This window comes from Pseudophryne corroboree, chromosome 1, assembly GCF_028390025.1.
Source record: "Pseudophryne corroboree isolate aPseCor3 chromosome 1, aPseCor3.hap2, whole genome shotgun sequence".
Classification (NCBI taxonomy): Eukaryota; Metazoa; Chordata; class Amphibia; order Anura; family Myobatrachidae; genus Pseudophryne; species Pseudophryne corroboree.
In genome coordinates, this window is record NC_086444.1 from 1,019,448,940 (window position 1) to 1,019,470,559 (window position 21,620).

Below are 21,620 nucleotides of genomic sequence, written 5' to 3' on the forward strand. Positions count from 1 at the left end.
AAGAAGCAAACATGAATAACCCCCCATAAAAAGAAATTATCTGATAAGAAACATAAAATTGGCAATATGCCATTCACGACACGAAGTGGCAAGGAAAGGCTAAAGCCTTGGCCTATGTTTATCACTGGTGGTTCAGCTTCTCATGAAGATGGAAGTCCTCCTCTCTCTTGAAAAAATTAAAAAATAAAGATTGTTAAAGCACAGGAAAAACAGCAGTGCATTCAGATATATCACAAATCCCCGAGAGTGCAAGTGTGTCTGCAGTTGCAATGTATAGGCCTGACCTTCCCTAGACTGTATGGGAAGAGGAGGCTCCTACCACCATTTGCATGCTCCCTGCAAGTGCTGGGAGGAGCACCACCAGTCCAGTTGCTGATATTGAGATTGAGGATGTCACTGTAGAAGTACACCAGGATGAGGAGGATATTGGTGTAGCTGGAGCTGAGGAGGAAGTTGTCAATGAGGATGCTGATATTGATGTGGTTTGTTTGAATAAGGCACCAGTGGAGACATTGTTGGCCATGGGATAAAAAAGCCCATTGTCATGCCTGGGCAAAATACCAAAAAATCCACCTCTTCAGTGTGGAATTATTTCTCTGAGGATAAGGATGACGATGTAGACCCCATCGCTATTTGATTGTTTTGTTAAAGCGTACATGTCCTGTTTATACAATATAAGGGTTGGTGGGAGAATAATTCCAACTTGCATGTCTTCTTTGTCTGCCACATCATTCCAGGGGTACTATGCTAAAACTCAGAATGTTAAACATAGAAATTGCTATCACGTACATTTTAAACGGAAGATATGCTTCCTAGTTTAATCAATGTGTATTAGAGACAATTACACATTATTAAATCCTCTGTTTAGAGTAATGAAAGTATTAATGTATATTAACTTATTGCTTTATATTTTCTCTTTTTTTTCTATCCTGATATGTAGTTTTTTTAAATGTGTTTTTCAAATTGAAATTACAATTTGCATCAAAAAATCAAAATTTTGCTTTACTGTAAACTTACATTTATTTGGAGAAAGAATAGGATGTGCATTTAAAAATAATGACGTTTTATAAAAAACATTATGTTGATTAATGGACCATGTGTGTTACAAATATAAATACTGTATATAGGTTGGCGATGTAAATTCCCACATTAAACATAACATTCTAGACCCAATCCTGGGGTGCTGGTCTTATTGTGTCTTCTCACTGTCAAACTCACCTACAGTACAGATCAAAACAGATTGATATGATGTGCTCCAGAGGTGACAAGTCTAGTTGAAGCTATGGACCCCAGTTGTTTCTTGATGTCGCTTTTGGATTTGATTTTCTAATTGCCTTTTAAAGTTTTGCCACCTCATTATATCGCTTGCAAGATGGCTAACTTGTTTGTCTTTTCTTCCTGGGCTGCAAAATTGAAATTACCTTGTTGGCATGGCACTGGTCAGCAATCAACAAAAATCTAGGCATACAGTATATTCTGTGCCACATCAAATTTACAGAGCCTTTGGACTTTATAGCGCTACACACTGATCACAGAGGTGGTGGAGGGACTTGATCAGGCCCATAGGAGAATTATAATGTGAATTAGGAGAGGTACTGTATATTAAACGTTAAAAAAAATTTTTAATGTCATTCTTTAATTGAAATTCATATAGATGGTAGAATTAATTGTTATGAGACATACTTTCAAATGGAGCACATATATAATTTTTCAAGAGTCAAATATTACATTATGGTTCTGATCTATTGCCATAGGGGGTAATTCCAAGTTGATTGCAGCAGGAATTTTGTTAGCAGTTGGGCAAAACCGTGGGGGTAATTCCAAGTTGATCGCAGCAGGAAATTTTTCAGCAGTTGGCCAAAACCATGTGCACTGCAGGGGAGGCAGATATAACATTTGCAGAGAGAGTTAGATTTGGGTGGGTTATTTTGTTTCTGTGCAGGGTAAATACTGGCTGCTTTATTTTTACACTGCAATTTAGATTGCAGATTGAACTCACCACACCCAAATCTATCTCTCTCTGCACATGTTATATCTGCCCCCCCTGCAGTGCACATGGTTTTTCCCAACTGCTAAAAAATATCCTGCTGCAATCAACTTGGAATTACCCCCCATGTGCACTGCAGGGGAGGCAGATTTAACATGTGCAGAGAGAGTTAGATTTGGGTGTGGTGTGTTCAATCTGCAATCTAATTTGCAGTGTAAAAATAGAACAGCCAGTATTTACCCTGCATAGAAACAAAATAACCCACCCAAATCTAACTCTTTCTGCACATGTTATATCTGCCTCCCCTGCAGTGCACATGGTTTTGCCCAACTGCTAACAAAATTCCTGCTGCGATCAACTTGGAATTACCCCCATAATGTTAATAGTTACTTAAACTAAATAAAAAGCTACATACATATGTATGCATACAGCTGTGTTCACTTACATCTAGCCTCCCTGCACACCATTGGCCACAATGGACATCAAACAACTTCATGTGTTTATAAATGCATAAAGGAATAAAATAATTCACCGTCTATAAGATACCAAGGGCATTAGCCTCTGTTGGCTGTTCTGGTAATTTTTTCCTTTTTTCCTTTCTTGACCATATTTACTCTCTGTATGTTGCTCAGTACATGCCCTTCCCTATTCACTTTTTATCATTTTATGTGTATTTGATAGATTGTTTGACCTGTATTGTTTTTTGTTCTATGCTGATGTAAATAAAAAGTTAAATAAAATATATTAATGAAAAATAAAACAAATGTGTCATCTTGACATTAGTCTTCCTTTGGCATTTAGCATTGACATTCTTGCCCCATTTGCAAAATGTCATTTTAATTCAAGCGAATAAAAAACATATTAAACACAAAGCAAAAAAATAATGGATGTAGGTAATAAAGTAAGTAAAGGCTGTTCATTCCCACTGTGCAGGTCATTCAACCTTCATAGTTCACGGTTGTGCAGTCTCTCTAACCTGTTTTCTATGTGCTCTGTAAGTTATTTCTGGAGCTGTCATTCATTGTTAAAATGAACCCTACGATGCAAAATTCCTCCGACTGTGAAGTGAGGAGTGTTATTTGATTCCTGAATGGTCAGAAATCGAGACTGACAAAATGTATCATCACTAAAGCAGGTGTGTGGTGATGTGAGAACATGGTGTGAAATGTTCAATATAGGAAAAACAAATGTGAATGCCAAAGATCCACCAGGATGGCCATCACTTGTCACCGTTCTGGATCATCCACTCCATAGTCCAGTCATTGCGTCCAGCGATTTTCACTTTTTGACTAAACTCAAAGAGTTCCTGCATGAAAAAGTTTTGGAAGTGATGATGAGTTGAAGCTTGCAGTCAACAACTGGTTCAGTGGACTGGAATCAGCAAAGTACAACAAAGGAATTCTAATGCTCAGAGACAGAAATGCTTAAATGAATGAGGTGATTATGTGGAGAAAGGTACTCTGTGTTTAGATAAATATATTAATATAATATAATATATATTAAAAAAATATATATATAGTCCCATTTGATGAAGAGGAAGCAGACCCAACTCTTTTTAGGTGGACAAGAATGAAGAGAAAGACCTCCGTTGCTAAACATATAGCCCCTCCTGTCGAGAAGGTGTAGGAGCTAGGGCCACCTTCAGGGTATCTACACATATTAGAGTACATTTGGGGAAAAGACCACCAACAAGGTAACAATTCATTGTTTTATTTTATCATAGATAACAATAATAGTATTTTCTTTTACACATACTGTAACACTGCAAACATATTGTTCAGTATAGGTATTATTAGAGTTAGTTAAAGGTGTTGTTTTGTGGATTTTGGAGTCTAGAGATTGTAAGCTTGCGAGCAGGGTATTCCTACCTCTATGACTATTTGTTATTGCCCAATTTTGTTATATCATTGTTATTTCCAATTGTAAAGTGCAGCGGAATTTGCTGCACTATATAAGAAACTGTTAATAAATAATTAATAAATAATAGAGAGATATTGGTGAGAAGTGTGTATCAATTGTTACTACAATTCTTTCAATAATTGGTGCTATTACTTTGATACAGCATTTCCCTTTTGTTCTACTTTCTCTACTATTAGAATTTCTATATTGCATATCAGTGATATTATGCTAAACATAAACAATATATTGTGAATAGCTATGCCTTTCTGTATTATTTTAGTTTTCCAATCGATGGTGATTCCTGATTTGACAAACATTGATCTTTCCTGGTATTTACCAATCTGTAGATAACTCATCCATTATTTACTCTCCTATGTTCTGTCTAGTGCTGAGATTATTCTATTTCAGCCTTTACTTCTGTATTTCAGCAATTTCAAGTAAATGTGTATCAAAGTCTATAATCCTTATTCACAGATGTACACAAACCAATGGTTCATGTACATCTTCTATGATTACTTTACTGTGCAGTGGCGGAACTTGTGAGTGGTGGGCCCAGGTACAAAACTATACTTTCGGCCCTCCTCCTCCACTAAGTTCACAATATGCCACAAGACAGTGGGTGAGATACAGGGTGACAGGGTTCAGGCAGAGGAGGGTGACAGGGATGAGACAGGGGATAAATGGGGATGAGGCAGAGGACAGCAGGGAGATTGTGAGTTGGTGAAAGAGAGAGCTAATGGGTGACAGGAAAAGGGTGAGAGGGAGAATAGTGGGTGCCAGTCAGTGCTGCAAGTATGGCGGTACAGGGTGGTACTGCATACTGGTAAGAAATTTCCAACCGGTACGCAGTACTGCCAGGCCGACCAACGTGCTTGCTGCAGTGCTGTGTGTTTGTGAGGAAAGTAGAGCGGCCAGCGCACGCCTCTCCTGTGTCCCTCAGTGATAATCTGGTCCACTGTCCGGCTGCGGTGTGTCTCTCAAATGAGGCACCGGTTCATGAGCCAATCAGAGCTCATGGACCGGCAGCTGTGGCTCCTAATTGGCTGCTGGTCCGTGAGCTCTGATTGGGTCATAAACCAGCGCCTCATTTGAGAGACACGGTGCTGTCAACGGAGACTGGATGATAACTGAGGGGTAGGAGCGGTGCGGGCTTCGCTCTCCTCCCCTCAAACAGTAGATATAAGCAGTGGGGGGGGGGGTGTATTTGGCACTGTGGGGACATATCTGGCACTGTTGGGGCATATGTGGCACTGAGTGCATATGTGTACCTTGACCTTGGGGGGCATATCTGGAACTATGGGGGCATATGTAGTACTGGGGGCATATGTGTACCTTGCACTGGGGGAGCATATATGTATCTACACTGTGGGGACATATCTGGCACTATAGGGGCATATGTGTACCTTGCACTGGGGGACATGTGTATCTGCACTGTGGGGACATTTCTGGCACTATGGGGGCATATGTGTACCTTGCACTGGGGGGCATATATGTATCTGGTACAGTGGGGGCATATGTGTATCTGTACTGTGGGGACATATGTGGCATCGGGGGCATATGTGTACATTGCACTGGGGGGGCATATATGTACTTGATATGGTGGGGGCATATGTGTATCTGGCACTCCACTATTGGGGACATATGTGTGTGCCACTATTGGGGCATATGTATATCTGGCACTGAGCTTATTGGGGTCATATGTGTATCACGCCACTATTTTCATTGGCCATGTCCCATGTGACCACACCCATTTTTTGGCGCACACACACACACAGTACCTCTAAGATTTTTTTTCTACTTGCACCATTGGTGCCAAGCAGAGGCATTAGAGGATTGAGCGGGTGACAAGATGAGTGGGACAGGGAGAAGGTGAAGAGGAGAAGCAGATGGTATTAGAGGTCTCTGTAGGAGGGAGTAAAGGGGTAAATTGAGTTGAAAGGGTTCACTGGGACATGAAGGGAGACAGTCCAAAAAAAACCAAGTGGTTTTGAAATGAGATCTGAGTAAAGACAATGCTACTGTAGTGGAAGAATTTAATAAAGGGATAGAAGAGGAATTATGTTAGGGAAGAGGAGAGAGAGTGAGGGAGAGGGAGGGAGGAAGATATGGGGGAGAGAGATGGGTGAAGAGGAAGGAAATATTATACAAATATATAAATACATTTATACTGGTAAAATGTAAAAGATTAGAGGTGCTGGAGCAGAAGTTTCCAGAATCAATCTCTGCTGGGTGGAAGGCCCGGCCATTACCCCTGTGACCTGTGCACATTCAGGTGGAGGTACTGCCAATATTTAAACACAGGGACTGTAAGAAGGAAATTGCAACATGTGCATCACTTGTACACTATCTTACTCAAAGGTGTGTATCAAAGTGGTATATATCGACTCTTGCGTGTGTATTTGTACTCTGATATAGACTTAGTGTGCACTGTGGTGCATGGGGCCAAACGGTGAGTGAGTTCACCACTCAAGGATATTTCCGCATACATCTTTGCTGCAGTCACACCAAACAGTCCCTCTTGGCATGCCTGATCACATAAGAATCTAATAGTGGGGGTAATTCCAAGTTGATCGCAGCAGGAAATATTTTAGCAGTTGGGCAAAACCATGTGCACTGCAGGTGTGGCAGATATAACATTTGCAGAGAGAGTTAGATTTGGGTGGGTTATTTTGTTTCTGTGCTGGGTAAATACTGGCTGCTTTATTTTTACACTGCAAATTAGATTGCAGATTGAACACACCACACCCAAATCTAACTCTCTCTGCACATGTTATATCTGCCTCCCCTGCAGTGTACATGGTTTTGCCCAATTGCTAACAGAATTCCTGCTGCGATCAACTTGGAATTACCCCCCAGTGTTAGGTGACTTTTTTGGATTTTTTTTTGCTTAAAAATGTGTCTTAGTTGCAACACGTGCAATAGGACCAGTGGCCACTCCAGAGGTGAGGCTGCATCGCAATCCAAAATTCAAATAGGGGAGACACACCAACTGCAACTGAGTTAGGTTGAATTGGCAGTTGGTGTGGCTCCCCAATTTGAATCTTGCAGTGCGCTGCATTCCCAGCTCTGGAGCTGCCACTGAACAGGACTGAGTATGACTGAGGGGCAGATTTATTAAGCTCAGTGAAGTGATCAAGTGGAAGGTAAAAAAATACTAGCCAATCAGATCCTAACTGCCATGTCACAGGCTGGGTTTGAGAAATTACCGTTTGGAGCTGACTGGCTGGTCCTTTATCACTTTTCATTTTATCACTTCACTAAGGTTAAGAAATCTGCCCCTGAGTCTCTAAAACTGTATATGAAGTGCTACAATGTAGCATCTTATTTTCCAGTAAAATTTCTGTTCATCTCCGTATACAGTCTCTCTCACACACAATATACAAATGCAATGCTGCATATCATTTTAATCACCACAGTCTCCCCTTGCCTCCTAGTCACATTGCTTTGTGACTAAGATGCATTTTTGTCAAAAAAAGATGCTCGACATTAGCAGAGTTGCACAGGACCTGATGGCTCAATAACTATTTGAGAACCATTTAGGGGGCACTCCTATTCCCTACAAAGGGTGCCAGTTGCCATTGCAGCCAGGGCCGTAACTAGACTTTTTTGGTGCCCTGTGCCTGAGAGATAATTGGAGTCCCCCTCCCCCCATTTATTTCAATAGGAACATAAGCCACATGCCTCTTGGGGAAGAGGCGTGACAAGCCTGATCCCAGAAAAAGCCCATGCTATGAAGCCACTTGCCACATTTTACTTATAACCTGTTGAATTCTAATAAAAAAAACCTACTTATTGAGATATTTGATCCAGCATAAACACTATGTAACTATATAAAGCTACTGGGACTTTGTAAAAAATAATAATCCGCAATTAAGTAGATCTATGTAGTGTGCAGCCATACATCCAATCTCTTGCAGCCACACACTACGTAGATCTGCTCAGCCACAATGCTGATCATTATTTTCACAAAATACAAGTTAAGCTTCACTAAGTTAGGTTTCTCTAGCTTAGAATTCACTAACTTTCTATGCAAGACAGATAGCTCAATTAATAAATTGTCTGACTGCAATGCCACAGGCAATGGGTTTGAATCCCGGGTATGTCAACATCTTGAAATGTAATAAAAGACAGTGAGACTGAATAACACTGAAATCTGAAGTTGAGTTCATGAATTTAGTATAGGTATCAGTGACAAAAGGGGTCAGGGTAGGAGACAGGGCTGTTCACGGGATGCTATTTTCAAAAAGGGGGGAAGCTGCAAGTGAAAGTAATTAAAACAGATAACTGACAGGTGCTGCCAATAGTGCAGTGCTATGTGCGGTTCCCCCTCCATGCACACATAGGTACGGCCCTTATTGTAGCGGTGTGTAAATGCTGGCAACGGCTCTTGAACTCGCACCCATTATGGTCTCTGTCTGACCAGCACATTTTTAAATGTAGCCCTCTGGGTCTGAGAACAAAAGTCTGCAACGTTGGCAGTACCACAAGTGCGATATACAGCCGTACTTACTTGCACCCACAAATTAATTGTGGAAAGTTGTATTCTCACCTTAAATTGAGACTGCAAAATAATATTTGTAGCATCTAATAAACATGTGACATCCTACTAAGCTTGTTTATATTCTTGTTTTCCTACTTCCATGAAAACCATTATCAGGTTTCAACTACTGTACAGTTCCTTTAATGTCTATTTTTGGATGCCTAATATATCATACATTTGCAGTTATTTTTGGCTGTGGGCCTGCCTCTCCCATAACTGGTAGCTGTGATCAGGTTATTTAATGACACAGGTCCCAGAGGATCTACACAAAAGCAGTTATTGATGGGCACTATGGAAAAATTGTAAGTTAAATACTTAACTTACTGCCATATGTCCCTCATTTGCAGAAGTAGTAAGAAAAAATTCAGATGTTTCTTCAGGAATATATGCCACTGCCTGAGGAGGGCACTTTGACCTATACTCCTGTGCTCATTGCTGTACTCACCTTTATGTTGCCCACTTTGCTTGGTACACATGATTTAGCTCTCACATTAATCTAGTACTACAATTTATGGTTCATTCTGATTTATTTCTGCTTACTTTATGCTGATACTGCATCTTACTGTCTCTCCTTAATGCTGCTTCATGGTTTCCACCTCAACTGCTACTTTACTTAGGGGAGATGTACTAAGTCTTAGAGGGTGATAAAGTGTAGAGAGATAATGTAACATTCAATCAGTCCCTAGCTGCCATTTTACAGGCAGTGTTTTAAAAATGGCAGTTATGAGCTCAGTTGTTGGTAGTTTTATCTCTCTACACTTTATCTTTCTCCAAGGCTTAGTACATCTGCCTCTTGTCTCTAATTTCGCACATTATCTTACATTTCTGTGAATTGGTCATCCTGCTCCTCTGTAACCTATGTATTGCACATAGATAGTTGCCTTGTCTGATACTTTAAAGGGCAGTATGGGAAACCCACTGAATTATCTAAGCAGTGGGTATCCTGTTGGCTAAATTGGCTCATTTTATCCTGTTATGTCTAATTTTCATGTATTGCTTATTCATACATTGCAACCAATATAGTACTGTATGCCCAATATGGCTACCTTTTCTGGTGTTCTGTGTAGAATGACAATGCATGGTTCAAAAGGACTTGCAAGGATCTCACTTAGGGGGTCATTCTGAGTTGATCGCACGTAGCAACCTTTTTCTGCCCGTGCGATCAACTAGACACTGCCTATGCGGGAGTGTATTTCTGCATAGCAAGGCTGCGAACGCTTGTGCAGCCCTGCTATGCAAAAAAAGTTTCCTGTAAAAGAAGACTAGGGTAAGAGTTACTTACCCTGTGTGATCGATCCAGAGATGCAGGTCCCGGAACTGACGTCAGACATCTGTCACCAAACGCCTGGACACGCCTGCGTTGGACTCACCACTTCGTTGGACTCACTGCGTTGGACTCACCGCCTTCCTCCTGTCAATCTTCTTGCGGTCTCTGCTGTGACCGCATTCTTCTTTAGCTGCGTTGCTGCCTGGCGACGGCCGTTGCCGGGCAATGACGTGCCTGTGCAATGCAGCCACCATGCCTGCGTAATTCCGACCCAATCGCATGGCTGCGAAGAAGTGCAGCGTGCGTTCGGGTCGGAATGACCCCCTTAGTACGTATTCTTATCTCTCCCATTGCGTCTCATCAGTTCCAGGCATTCCTCGTTTGCCCAGTGTAATCCTATGTAGTGCACCTAAAATGGCTTCCTCACTTAGATCCTTTGGGGGTGGGATAAATAATCCTAGTAATTGATGACCCAAAATAAAATCCAGACCTTTTGTATTACTGCCATGGTCTCTGTATTCTCAAGCATGTTTAATCTCTTAGAATGTTCATAGTTCCTGTTTTGAAAATTTAAATTGATGTATTATGTTCAAATTGTATGTTAAGTTCCTCAAGTCCTATTGGAGAACGAGTGCTATATAAATAAAGTTTATTATTATTATTATTATTATTCTATATTTACACAACTGCAGCACAGCAGCAAAGTTTCACTTGAAAAAGAGGCATCAGGTCTAGAAACCTTACTGCTCATTGCTGTTATATGAACATATTTCTGGAGTGCCACAGATTATTTTTTTTATTACCTATACTAATGAGGGACATACTGTATGTACTGTACAGTATGTCCATGATAAACCATGATACACCTGGTCAGTGTTAAGAGAGTACAGTATGTTAGAAAGTGGGGGTTTTAATATATGGCGATGGCACAATACGTTATTATTTTGCGAGAACTTAGCTGAAACATATTTCAAACTATATTAAGTAGCACCTTTTATGTGTACAGACATTTAAACAGAAACTTAAAGATTTAATAAAATGTGGTTCAAGAAATTGTATTGAAAGCTGTTTTGTACTTTACATACAGTAACTCTCCAATAAGATAGTGGTCCTACATCAAGCGATAAAACAAACACAGGAATGTCACTTTATCGGTTAGGCATTGCATAACTAAGAAAACTATAATATTACTTTATTTATGTAAGCATTTATGTAGACTTTTTTTAATTGCTTCAGTATTTGAGGTTCTAGTAACTGTCATTTTGTTTTTTTCCCCAGAGAAATTCAGAGAGCACAGCCTTTCATCAGAGGACACAGTGACCAGTTTGTCACAAAAATAGCTTGGAATTGGAATACTACCATTATTTGGCCTGGAACATATGTGGATTTTCAATTTAATTAATGGTTGTTTTCATTAAGTATGGAATAAGAATAACAATCATCGACATCGATGGAAATCGTAATGATTCATAGGATCTTGGATTTTTTACCAATGTTCTTCACAAGGAATTTGAAAGTATTCTGAACCATTATTTAACCTCCCAGACTGCTCTACTGCTGGCACAATATAAAGGTGTGTTTTATTAATATTTATGTTAGAAATATAAAGCAAAACATATTTTTGTTTGTTCTAATTTCATTCTTTCATTATTATTTTTTATTTTAACTTCTTTATGCTCTTTGAAAAATACTGTATGCGTTACCAATGCACAGTGGAAGTAATAATTTTTCGAGTTGAATTAATATTTATGAGAATGCACATATTGGTTCACTAGGAACCATGCATGTCACGGAGCAAAGGCAAATTATTAAAAAGTTGCTTACTGGATTTTTTCTTTTTTTGGCTTCATTCTCATCAAAAATTGATTTACATACAATAGTTGTTTCAATGGGATGGGAATGAAATGCCAGCGTTCGGGATGCCAGCAATCAAAATACTGACCATGGCATCCTGATGTTGAGAATCCCGACAGGGGAAGGTAAGTATACTTACCTTCCTCCAATGGCTGCCTAACCCTCATTTCCTGCAGCCTTAACCCTTACCCCCCCCCCCCCCCCCCACTTCAGTCTAAACCTAACCCTCTCCTCCACAGCCTAACCCTAACCCTCCCACCCTGGAGCCTAATATAACCCTCCCCCTGCAACCTAAGCCTAACCTCCCCTTCCCATGCCCACTGTGGCTTACCTGTCAGGCGGGCTGACAGGCAATCATGATTCTGGCGCCGGGCTTGTGACTCTATTTGAGATACCGGTATCGGTATTCCAAGTAGTGTTGGGATTCCGGCATCTGTATATTAACTGCCAGGATCCTGACCGGATCCTGTTTCAACTGCTTACATATGAAACAATACTTTTAAATGTTTATTAATAACTAAAAGCATACTAATATGTTAAACTTTTGTTGGGATTCTTCTGTACAAACTACTAGGATGATGTAATTATTTAATGTACAATACATGTACAATGCATCACTGATATGAAGCTTAATCCTGTTATTTTCAAATGGGCCTTATAAAAAGGTTCATATATACTAATTACTGTATATGCAAGAAACATAATGTAAGTATTCATGACATAAGTTTTTAATATCCGTTGCACAGCATGTAAAAAAGCAATAAAGTTGTATAGGTAAATATGGAATATGGAATATTTTATCCAGATTACTTGGGATGGGAGTTTTTTATTCCAAAATGCAAAACATAAAATTGTATTAAAATACAAATGTCATGATTCTGGTCTGCCCTTAGATACCTTAACCACTTAGCTGACTATTTATTTTGCCAAAACCGCTAATTATGAGTGAATTAGGTGAAGAACATGAATTTAACCCTATCCAAAATGATTTTAGTAAAAAGAAAAAGAAAAAAATCATGCTCCCAAACATCGAAACATCGATCAGGAACATTGCGAACATCGGAACATCGGAAACATTGCAACCATCGAGGCTTTTATTTTTAAATCCGGGACAGCCTCCAGGTACAAAGGGTGTCTTGGGGGGGTGGGGGGGGGTTGTAAATTTAAACTTCCCCAGATGCTGCTATTATTTGCAGCTGCTGGAGGGGGAACAATGTTGTGTTGATCAATAAGCAATGATCGGCAGCACGGCAGACACAGAGGGAGAGTGCAGGGAGGCAGGGGGGACCTTCCGGTCCCTCTGACAGCAGCAACGGAAGGAAGTTTCCCTTCCCTGCCGCTGCTAACACTGTTTATCTGACTGGTCGCATCCTGTGCGACCAGGTCAGATAGAGCACTTGCAGGCATGGTCGCATCTGATGCGACCATGCCAGGCAAGTGGTTAAAATATCACTTATAATAAATACACAATTTCACTGTCACCACAAAAGAAATGAGTCTTTATGTTCTTCATACAATTTTTAATACTTCACACTTACTTACACATAGGTATGTAGTATGGGTCCTTACAGGATTGCAAGTTCAACAAGAAACACAGAGAATAAGTTTAACTAAATAGGTGTTTCATTATAAAAATGTTTCCAAGGTTTGGTTATAGAAAAATATTATAAACAAAGAAAAACAGGTTATATTGCATTAGTTTTCAAGAAATTAAACAGGGAAATAAAGAAAAAAAAAAACACAGTGGCTAATACAGTAAGTATCTCTATTGTGATTGCCTGTGTAATTTCCTGATTATGAGGAAACTACGCAGGAGCAGAACTCATTCTGTGCATCACAGGCAGCCCTTAGTAAGCAGAAAAAGAGAGAAGATTTGAAAGCGCTGACACTCTGTATATGTATATATATATATATATATATATATATATATATATATGAAGAAATGTATTTTTGCTTCAATTTTTTTATATCCTAAAAATACCATTTAAAAAAACTTTAAATCCACAATTTAATAAAATCCACAGTAAACCTCTCTATGTGTGTATGTATGTATGTATGTATGTATGTATGTATATATATATATATATATATATATATATATATATATATATATATATATATATATCCCTTCTTTCTGATCTCCAGAGACTGTTTCAACTGTTAGTTTAGTAACTTTTTACCTGTATCCAACTAGTCTCTGTAGAGCAGAAAGATTAATTGCTCTACTAAAAATCTGTAACAAAGTATTTCTTTTAACTTATACACTTATACACCGTAAAATATCCTTTTAAGCTCTAAAATAGCATTACAATGTCCATGTTCTAAATGATTTCTGCTGTATGTTAACAGACCCGCTGTTTTTAATCTGTTTTGAAATCAGATTTAATTGACTGATTTATCTGGAATATGTTGGATTTTTATATACACAAAAACATGTTTTTACAGCGTATATATTATATTTGAGGTATTTAAATCCTCTATTCCGTTTGCTGGAAAAGTTATTTGCACATTTAGTGCTAGTCCATATATATGGCCATGTATGAATTTAGAGAGTGGAGCAACTTTACCCCATTTGCCGACTGTGGAGATTTTATGTTGGTCAGTATCGCTCCCGACTCTGGTTGCTGAATTTCCCTTTACTCGAGCCTTATCCGGAGGTTTAGATCCAGTTCCACATGGGCTTGCTGGGGACTTGTATGGACAGAGAAAGGTCTGTGTAGCTGCTGACAATTCAGAAATTAGCCCTTAGTAAGCCTCTGCCTGCTTGACAGGCATAGATGTTCAAGGGGTGGTGGGGATATCGCCCCCCATTATCCGGGAGTGGTAAGGTCTAAGGATGTGATTCAGACCTGATCACTGGGCTGCTCACTTTGCTGTCCTGCGTTCAGATAGTCGCCGCCTCCAGGGGGAGTGTAAATTTGCTGTGCAAGTGTGTGATCCCATGTGTACGTCGAGCTGAAAAAATCCACTTTGTGCAGTCTCTGTGCAACCCAGGGCTTACTTCTACAGTGCAATGAGAAGAGGCTGATTGGGGCCGGAGCTGACATCAGACACCCTCCCTGAAAATGCCTGTGCATGCCTGCATTTTTACAGACACTCCCAATAAACGGTCAATCACCTTGTGAATGCCTGTGCGATCGGATTTTTCACACCATCCTGTCGCTGACCAGTGGTACTCTTTGTTGCTGTCCAATCTGCGTGCGCATTCTGGTGCATATGCAAAAACACACAGCAGCGATCAGGTCTGAATCACCCCCTAGTTCTGTGTCTAGAGACACAGATTTCGTGGCTTCATGATGGCCAGTCTGCATAACCTGAGGATTACTGAGCTGGCCATTTGCAGGGAATATTGCTGCCGTTGGTCTTGATGTTGATTCCAGACTGCGATGCCAGTTGCAGCGCTGAGATTGCAAATGCAGCAAGGAGGTGTTTAATGACTCCTACTGTATTTGCATTTTTAGTGATTGCATCATTCTCTCACTTCTTTCCCTTAAAAAACACAAACTATTCTTCTTCCAGGCCTGTAGATAAGTCACCTACAGGACACAGCATATCAGCAATTTTGTTACAATAAATCAGGTCACACCTAGGTCCATAGAATGCATTTGTTTTATAAATACACTTACATGAATTAACAATTCTGGTGATTACTTCTGAGTCTTAAGCTGGCTATACACCTAAAGATCTGGCTGGTTGGAATTAAAATCTGGTAATGGATGAGAGCAAATTACACTTCCAAACACTGTAAAACAGACAAAAATGGTCAATCAGACAAATTGGGTAAATCCATTTGATTTAACCAATTTGTCTGAATGACTTTTTTGTCATTTTTATGGAATTTAGAGCAAATGGTCAATTGCCATTTGCGCTCATCCATTACCAGATTTTCATTCCAACCAGCCAGATCTGACAGATAATTCTTTAGCTGTATGACCAGCTTAACCACTACAGCAAATATATCAGTATCAGTATCATTCTACAAACTGCCCTAGATGTTCCATTAGATGATGGAGATTATCAGCTGATTTATGTAAGTGAAATTATCATATGATTTTTATGTGTAATACATATTATCTTATGAGTTGTTTACATTGTTTTTGATGTTACTATAGAGAAATCACTATTTTATTGAGAATTACACACTTCACCGCTCGGCCACAATGCCTCATGAGAGATACACAGTATTGGCTACGGGACTTGGATCTCACACATTCCTAACATCAATGGACCATAGCTTTAACACATTCATTTGTGTCTGTATACACTATTTTTATTTAATGGTTTGTCTGTGGGACCTCATTGCCGCAGTATATTTGAAATAGCGTAATGAGACACTCCAACAGCACTGCACATACAGTATACAGTAAAGTAGTTCATGCGCTATATTGTACAGAATGTCAGTGGAGGCCACACATATGTGCAATGGTGATTTTAAAAAGTGACATTTGGTGGATGATTGCAGGTATTACACTCACCGGTAATGCCAAATGCCATGCTAAGCTCTATGAGTAGGCATGCCTCCTTGCTCCCAGGCACGCTGCGACTCCGTGATCGGGACTAACACCATACACAGAATAGACGAGCGAGGCTCCATCTATACAAGGATCACCACTCTTTGGATGAATGAAATTACCTTACAAATGTCATTCATTTGAAATCATGGGGGTATATTTACTAAGGTCCCGATTTTGACCGAGATGATGTTTTTTCTTTAAAGTGTCATCTCGGGAATTTACTAAACTCAAATCACGGCAGTGATGAGGGTATTCGTATTTTTTTGGAAGTCCTAGGATAAAATTACGAATCAATACACCATCAGTCAAATACGCCTGCAATTTGGTAGAAATCGGTCATTTACTAAAAAGTGCAAATCACAAACACTGCCGAAAATAGCCAAACACTGCCGTGCTAAAATACAAATCGTTAAAAAGTGCTAAAAAAAAACAGACCTGCTTTTTTTTACCGTGTTCGGATAGGCATGCACGGATCCATGAGATCCGTGCATGTTTTTCAGTGGGAAGGGGTGGGAAATTGTTATTTTTGTTTAAAAAAAAATGCGTGAGGTCCCCACTCCTAAGCCAAACCAGCCTCGGGCTCTTTGAGTCGGTCCTGGTTTAAAAAATATTGGAAAAAAGTGACAGGGGTTCCCCCATATTTAAACAACCAGCACCGGGCTCTGCGCCTGGTCCTGGTTCCAAAAATACGGGGGACAAAAAGCGTAGGGGTCCCCCGTATTTCTGAAACCAGCACCGGGCTCCACTAGCCAGATACATAATGCCACAGCCGGGGGACACTTTTATCTAGGTCCCTGCGGCCCTGGCATTACATAACCAACTAGTCACCCCTGGCCGGGGTACCCTGGAGGAGTGGGGACCCCTTCAATCAAGGGGTCCCCCCCTCCAGCCACCCAAGGGCCATGGGTGAAGCCCGAGGCTGTCCCCCCCATCCATGGGCTGCGGATGGGAGGCTGTCAAAAATTGAATATTGTTTTTAGTAGCAGTACTACAAGTCCCAGCAAGCCTCCCCCGCAAGCTGGTACTTGGAGAACCACAGGTACCAGCATGCGGTGGAAAACTGGGCCCGCTGGTACCTGTAGTACTACTACTAAAAAATACCCCAATAAAAACAGAAGACACACACCTTCCATATACACATACTTACCTATGTTCACACGAGGGTCGGTCCTCTTCTCCATGTAGAATCCATGGTGTACCTGTTGAAAAAATTATACTCACATAATCCAGTGTAGATGGCTCCTCTTTTTCTCAATTTGTAATCCTGGTACTTTGCAAAATAACAAAACGGACACCTGACCTCGCACTGAAAGGGGCCCCATGTTTTCACATGGGACCCCTTTCCCCGAATGCCAGGAACCGCCCCTGACTTCTGTCTAAGAGGGTTCCATCAGCCAATCAGGGAACGCCACGTTGTTGCACCCTCCTGATTGGCTGTGTGCTCCTGTAGTGTATGACAGGCAGCACACGGCAGTATTACAATGTAGCGCCTATGCGCTCCATTGTAACCAATGGTGGGAACTTTGTGGTTAGCAGTGAGGTTACTTTCGGTCAACCGCTGACCACAAAGTTCCCACCATTGGTTACAATGGAGCGCATAGGCGCTACATTGTAACACTGCCGTGTGCTGCCTGTCATATACTACAGGAGCACACAGCCAATCAGGAGGGTGCCACAACGTGGCGTTCCCTGATTGGCTGATGGAACCCTCTTAGACAGAAGTCAGGGGGGGTTCCTGGCATTCGGGGAAAGGGGTCCCATGTGAAAACATGGGGCCCCTTTCAGTGCGAGGTCGGGTGTCCGTTTTGTTAATTTGCAAAGTACCAGGATTACAAATTGAGAAAAAGAGGAGCCATCTACACTGGATTATGTGAGTATAATTTTTTCAACAGGTACACCATGGATTCTACATGGAGAAGAGGACCGACCCTCGTGTGAACATAGGTAAGTATGTGTATATGGAGGTGTGGATGTATGTATTAAACTTTTACTTTCAAGGTGTGTGTCTTCTGTTTTTATTGGGGTATTTTTTTAGTAGTAGTACTACAGGTACCAGCGGGCCCGGTTTTCCACCGCATGCTGGTACTTGTGGTTCTCCAAGTACCTGCTTGCGGGGGAGGCTTGCTGGGACTTGTAGTACTGCTACTAAAAACAATTTTCAATTTTTGACAAAAAGGCTATCAGCCTCCCATCCGCAGCCCTTGGATGGGGGGACAGCCTCGGGCTTCACCCCTGGCCCTTGGGTGGCTGGAGGGGGGGACCCCTTGATTGAAGGGGTCCCCACTCCTCCAGGGTACCCCGGCCAGGGGTGACTAGTTGGTTATGTAATGCCAGGGCCGCAGGGACCTAGATAAAAGTGTCCCCCGGCTGTGGCATTATGTATCTGGCTAGTGGAGCCCGGTGCTGGTTTCAGAAATACGGGGGACCCCTACACTTTTTGTCCCCCGTATTTTTGGAACCAGGACCAGGCGCAGAGCCCGGTGCTGGTTGTTTAAATATGGTGGAACCCCTGACATTTTTTTTCCCCATATTTTTTCAACCAGGACCGGCTCAAAGAGCCCGAGGCTGGTTTGGCTTAGGAGGGGGGACCCCACGCATTTTTTTTAAAGATTTTAACAATGATTTATATTTTAATAAAGGTGCACAATGAAGCCCAGCACGGATCTCTCAGATCCGGCCGAGATTCATTGTGTTAAAGTCGGCAGTGTTTTACAAGTCACTCACGTAAAACACTGGGGAAAAAAACGAATGACATCGACATCGGTAAATACGAAAATGCAGAATATGACAGCTTAGTAAATTAGTCATAATAAATTCAAAAAGTTGCAACTTTACACTTTCGATGTAATTCGTGATTGAACTTTGACCTCAGTCGGGAAAATACGAATTTTAGTATATATACCCCGTGGTGTTAGTGAATTCAACTTTTTTTGTTGCTTGGTCTTTGGTGGTGGAGTGTTACCAAAGTCACAGGGGATTTTATGCTGACACTGGGAGTGGTTGCTAATCTTATTCCATCAGTTATTTGTATGTCCAAACTGGCTTAACTAATTGAGGAACATACTGTATTTTTTGGGAAGTTTGAAAAAAATTATCATTCCAACAAGAACATATGCACTGTGGATTGAAATTAATTGGACATTTTATAATTTACTATTTTTCACTATATTATTTATTTATTCAGTTATTTATTTTAACCACCAGTATTCATTTGCTAAGATTTGCAATGTTAGAAGAAACAGACATTTGTAGGTAGGCAGGAGAAAAAGTGACTTGTAGATAGATAGGTATTTTTTCTACTTGTACATGTGAGGAAAAGGTAGTTTCAAGGTCATTGTATTTAATATGATTTTTTAATTGAATATGTTATTTTTAGTTTATTAAAACAGTATCTTAGTTTCAAATACATGCCAACTTCACACCAACTTTATTGATGCAAATAGAAATTCACAGATGGCATGTCCACTCCTAATATATAACATGCCCTTTTTACTGACAGCTTGGCAAAAGAGACAATAGTAACAAAATTACATTAATTTAGACTTCTGATGTTTCAGAGTCTACATGTTAAAGTCACAGTTTGTGTGAAGTATATTAAAATAGTTTGACTCATATAAACTGTGGATTTTATGAGTAAAAAAAAGAACATTCTAAAAGAAATTAAATTTGGTCACATATGGTATACAGTATATTAAAATAATTTACCAACAAAAAATTATGTGCAACCCAAAACTAGTAGATGGCGCTATAGAGACACATATATAACTCAAGAATAAGTGTCAAAATGGTTGATATCAGAATGTGAAATAGTGGCAACAAAGTGAATGACACTACTCCTATTTACGTTCCTGTAGTGCAGTAGCAATCCAGCATGTCATAACATCCCTCGGATATCTCTGTCCGTTTCTGTCAGTCTTCCGTCAGATCAAGGGTCTCAGTCGTAGCAATATGCAACAAGAGTAAAAAGCCATATCTCGTGCAGTACGTTCTTTTTCTTTTAATATGACATAACAGACGGAAGGTTTGAGAACCTAAATAAGTTCTCAAACAGGTGTAATGTATATTCCAGACAGCCTCCCGGGAAAAGGTCCACTGGAAACCGGTATTCAGTTCCTCCCTGAAGTAATGCGGGGATTCACAGATGCTGTACAACCAACGCGTTTCAGACCCCTTCTGGGTCACTTCAACCTTGATAAAGGACCCAGAAGGGGTCTGAAACGCGTTGGTGGTACAGCATCTGTGAATCCCCGCATTACTTCAGGGAGGAACTGAATACCGGTTTCCAGTGGACCTTTTCCCAGGAGGCTGTCTGGAATATACATTACACCTGTTTGAGAACTTATTTAGGTTCTCAAACCTTCCGTCTGTTATGTCATATTAAAAGAAAAAGAACGTACTGCACGAGATATGGCTTTTTCCTCTTGTTGCATATTGCTACAACTGAGACCCTTGATCTGACGGAAGACTGACAGAAATGGACAGAGATATCCGAGGGATGTTATGACATACTGTATTGCTACTGCACTACAGGAACGTAAATAGGAGTAGTGTCATTCACTTTGTTGCCACTATTTCACATTCTGATATCAACCATTTTGACACTTATTCTTGAGTTAAATATGTGTCTCTCTAGCGCCATCTACTAGTTTTGGGTTGCACATAATTTGATGTTGTTAGTGTATTGTGGGGGTGAAGGAGTCGCCCTTTGGGTGCAACCCCAGTAGAGGCTGCTTTGCGCACTAGGAGTTTTCCCTTAAAATTTATTTTCTATTAAAATAATTTAGTTCAAATGTTTTGGTATTACAGGCAAAAGCATTAATAAATTAGAAAATGTTTGATCACAGGACAAATAAAGTTACAACAATTTTGACAACAGGTTGAAAAAAGTTACAACAATTTTTACAACAATTTTAAAGCTCGAAGAGAGTTGAAGTGCCAACCAATAAGTTTCTAATTGTGACTTTACAAGCATAGACTTTAAAATGGCAGGTCAAAACTGATTGGTACTTTATCTCTCTGTCTCTCTCTACTTTATCTTCTCCAAGGTTTGATATAACACCCCCCCCCCCCCCCACTGTGGTATTTGCTTCAGTAGAAAATAAGTGTTTTTGGAGAACATTTACTGTTGCACTTGGTACTGTATAAAGAATATTTCAGTCATATAGTGATACTAGCTGTTCTACCCGTTCATCGCATGGGAACTGCTGATTTTAACAGTTGTACATATACATGAGTTTTAATAAGTTGGTAAATCTTTAGAGATGTAAATTTGAGAGGTGTTAATGTAAGTAAATATGAATCCATGGTTCTTGGCGTTACCCTGGGAGCACCCATAGCAGAGACGGTAAAAAGTTACCGGACCATTTTTGTGGTTTATTAAATTCTATACACTGAAGGTACAATCCAAATGTTGATCCGATTATCTGTTTGGGAATTATCATTCACGCAACGCAAGCCACGCATCAGTAATGACGTCATCACCCCTTTTCATCCCTTAGAGGAGGTTTATTAAAATTCTGATTATAGTTTTCTTATTTCCTACCTGTAGAATACCTATGT

General features: G+C 40.3%; 1 long non-coding RNA gene across 4 annotated transcripts in view; it reads left to right on the forward strand.

The window, feature by feature from the left end:
- The window catches only part of LOC134983737 (uncharacterized), a 1,747,570-nt gene that overhangs the window by 181,032 nt on the left and 1,544,918 nt on the right, over positions 1-21,620 (forward strand). For all 4 annotated transcript variants that reach the window (XR_010191680.1, XR_010191685.1, XR_010191689.1 and 1 more), the window contains exon 4: positions 10,972-11,266. This is a non-coding gene — a long non-coding RNA (uncharacterized LOC134983737). The remainder of the gene's footprint in view (positions 1-10,971; positions 11,267-21,620) is intronic.